This window comes from Grammomys surdaster, unplaced genomic scaffold (assembly GCF_004785775.1).
Source record: "Grammomys surdaster isolate TR1022 unplaced genomic scaffold, NIH_TR_1.0 125878, whole genome shotgun sequence".
Lineage (NCBI taxonomy): Eukaryota > Metazoa > Chordata > Mammalia > Rodentia > Muridae > Grammomys > Grammomys surdaster.
In genome coordinates, this window is record NW_021620703.1 from 1,791,545 (window position 1) to 1,795,949 (window position 4,405).

Genomic DNA, 4,405 nt, shown 5'->3' on the forward strand with positions numbered 1-4,405 from the left:
ACATACCCCCTGCACTCACATCATATACCCACATACACACCACACACATACATACATCACATACACACACACACACCATACACCATACACATAACACATACATACATATACACTATACACATTCACACACCCCACACACACATGCTTACATACACACCACACACAAACACCCCCCATACTCACACACATGACATACCCACACTATCATCCCCTTTCACACACATCACATACATGCACACACAGAAACATACATATCCCACACACTCACACATACATACACACACCCACACACATATCACACAAATTAAAAAATAAAATCTTTTAAACAACAGTCTTGCTTACATCTGGCTTCTCACACTCGTTTGGTTGGTTCATTCCGATGGAAGCCAGCTGCATCTTGAACTGCTCTAGAAAGCGGTCCACATGGCAATTGGCTGCTGAAGACTTTTAGACAACAGCCTCTAAGGAACTGCCAAAAGAGATCCGTGCTTTTGGGCATCCTCTGAGATGATGTCTGCTCCAGTATGGAGGTTGTGGTCTCATGATACACTGAGCCAGAACACTCAGCTCCTGTCTGCCCAGATGCTTGATCCATGATCTGGTCAGTGACCTTTGGCTGTTACAGTTCATTGTAATTTGTAATACAGGAATGGAAAATCAACACAGAAGATAAGGTATAAAACAGATTGATGACTTAAAGAGAAAAGATTTTGGAAAGTACTTCTGCTGTTTATAGGGCAGAGAAATTTGAGTGTTTTATATTTTAAGGAAAGTTTGAAAACAAAGCAAAAAGAGCTGACCATTGGAAGAGCAAAGGAGTCAAGAGGATACAGAACAGGTGACACACACACACATATGCACACACGCACACACACACCACATACATACATACACACTACACACAAACACATCACACAAACATCACATACCACATACATACATACATACACATTACACACATATATACACATCACACAAAGACACACATACACACACAGTACACACAGACACACACATCACACATAGACACACACATACACACACATATACACACATCACACACAGACACACACACAGACACACACACATACACAGACATCACACACAGACACACACAGACACACACATCACACACACACATACAGACACACACACACAGACACACACACATCACACACACACAGACACACACACACACACACAAATCCCAGAAGCCCAGCTGGGTCTGGAGCTGGGAACTTGCTAGGTGCTGGGAAATGTTTTTGCTTTGTCGTTGCTCAGTAGCCTGTGTAAACAAACAAACAAACAAACAAACAAACAAAAAGGTAAAATATACAAGGGTGAGCTCTTGAAGGAGAAAGCTATTTTCAGAAACTGGAATAAAAGCAGAATGGGTTCCAGAATCGAAAGAACAGCTACTATGGCATCTCTGTTTTACAGCCTAAAAGCAAAGCAACAGAAGGAAAAACCAGAACCTCAAAACGAGGACTTGGGGAGAAGTCACAAAATGGAGAAATGGACCACCAACTGTTGGGCTTCATCCTAAGAAGAAAATAAATTGCTTCTCTAGGGGACCCCACAACTCTTAAGGTCACTCTTAGAAAACAGTCTCCTATTCACCTGAAGTCACAAAACACAAGCAGAGAATCAGCGTGGCCATGTCTTTGTAAGCATCCTGTCAATCAGGTTAGAATGAAATCTGTTCTGTTTCCTGTGGCTACAACCTTCCTGGGACTGCTCGCTCACACCTCGTGGAGGAGACTGGGTTGGATTCTAATTGCTTCTCTTTCAGAGTCTGAAACTTGAGTTTCTGGGTCCTGAGAGCTTGGGCCTAGAAAGAGAAGGAAGGAAAGAGGACACAAAGTTCTGATGTGACCTACACTAGACACAATGTCACCGCTCCTAGGCTTTGCAGGCGTTGGGGTCAGATCCACAGTGGGGTTTCTGTAGGCTGGGGCTTTAGCTAGCTGCTTGTGTGTACTTACACATCTTCTTCAACAGTAACTGCTTCTCCTCCGGTCACATAAATCCTCTGTTCAGGGAGTGAGTAGGCTCTAGCCATTGGCAGACATCTCCCAGGTTGAGATGGACTGACATACCCTGCTGGGGTTCCATGCTTCATCTGTGATGGCCTTGCACTTCTGTTCTCAGAGAGGGATGTAGTCCCTTCATAGCAGAGGCATCTCTCTTGCTTGAGACCTGCTCTGTGTCCAGTGGTTCCTGGGGTGTCAGAGGATAGACATGTCTTCTCAATTGGTTATGATTAAAATAGTGAGACACGGAGTTGATAGTGTAGCTTCATTTCTAGAGCATCTGTGTAGCATGTAGAAAAGCTCTGGGTTTGATCACATCATAGCATTTTTAAAAATAGGTGTGATGGTACATGCCTGTGAGCCCTGCACTCAGGAGACAGTGGCTAGGAAACACTGCTTAGTGGGAACACTGGTACAACGCATGTGAAATCATGAGGATTTTCTTTTTTCCCCCCTTCCCTTCTCCCTCTCGCTCTGGCCTCATTCGTTCCAGTCCCGCTCACTCCAGCCCAAAGGTTTTTATTTTTATTTTTGTGTAAGTACATTGTATTTGTCTTCAGACACATCATAAGAGGGCATAAGATCCTATTACAGATGGTCGTAAGTCGACATGTGCTTGCTGGGATTTGAACTCAGGACCTCCAGAAGAGTAGTCAGTGCTCTTAACCACTTAGCCATCTCACCAGCCTGAGGATTTTCATAAGAGAGCTAGTAACAAAATTAAATGTAGAAAGGATGGGCAACTTATGAGTTTAGCAAGAAAAGAAGTCTAAGAATTTCAGGGCTAGTGTTAGAACATCAGGCCATCAGGTCATCAGGGGAAGGTCCTCTCTGCTTCCTGCTGTACCATTCTTGGCAGGTGACTTTCATGGCAGCAGGATGCAATGCCAGGCATTGCGTGCTAGTCACAGACATGGATAAGAGAGGGGAAGGGAAACGGGGAGGAAGGGAAAAGGAGGTGCAGTGTGTGTCTGTCCCTCATGTGTGACTGTTCCTCATCCCCTTTTGAGACAGGGTCTCCCATAGCCCAGGCTGACCTTGGACTCAAGTTTTGTAAGGTGCTGGGGGTACTGAGGCTCAGGATGCTAGGTTAGCACTCCAACTGAGCTCCATCTCAAGGCTGCCCCTTTCAATAATAATAATATGATAGCTTGCCTAGACATTCCGAAGTAGATTACTGTTTAAATATCGTTGGCAAAAAAAAATGCTAATGGGTCATTCCGATTTTGATGGGAGCGTAACAAATCAAAATAGTTTGAATCGGAAGCACAATGATGTTAGGAACAGATTAGTGTTGTGTTAGGGAAGGAGAGGAAGCTAGCAATGCCCTCCCAAGTATTCTTCTATTATAACCTCACACTGGTACGGGGGGTAATGGTTTGCAGTTTTAAGGGTGATGATGGTGGAGGTAAGATAAGTGTTAGGACTTACTGAGTTTGAGATCAAAAACAGTCCCAACCTCAGAGCAAATGAGGCTTTTCCTACAGTTCTGCTGAGAGTTCACACACTTCGCTGGCATTTTAAATGGAATACTGCATGATCCCTGTTGCTAGCTACTCAATAAAGACATGGCAGTATGGGAGCTCCTAGACAGAGCCAGACAGTGTCCCAGAGCTCCACTCTTCCGAAGGAAGTAGTTCTATTACTGCGGCTGTCACGCTTGGACATCACTGCCTTCTCTTTGGCCTCTCAATGTAGACATACCAGTAGTACCAGTGATATTCTGGGAGCTACCCGCCTTCAGCATTGCAGGCCGGGACTACAGAAGCTTCCTGGACTGAACAGACTTTGCCTCTCCTGTGTGCACTCGGCCGTTGTTGGATTTGTAAATTCTCCCATCATGTAATCCAATAAACTCCATGTGATGGTTTGTATATGCTCAGCCCAGGGAGTGGCACTTTTAGGAGGTGCGGCCTTGTTGGAATAGGAGTGTCACTGTGTGCATGGGCTTAAGACCCTCATCCTAGCTCCCTGGAGGTCAGTCTTCCACTAGCAGCCTTCAGATGAAGATGAAGAACTCTGAGCTCTGCTGAATCATTCTGTCTTGCTCCCACCTTGATGATGATGGACTAAACCTCTGAACCTGTAAGCCAGTCTCAATGAAATGTCCTTTATAAGAATTGCCTTGGTCATGGTGTGTGTTCACAGCAGTAAAACCCTAAGTAAGACACTCCATTTTGTATTTATATATGATCATACATGAATATTTTGTTCCTCTTGATAACAAAGATATTGCCTCCTTATAGACCTAAAATATAATAAAATTTGGTTTAAGGCATAAAATGTATATAAAACATCATTATTCATTTCTTTCTTTCTTTTTTCTTTCTTTCTTTTCTTTCTTTCTTTCTTTTTTTTTTTTTTTTTTTTTT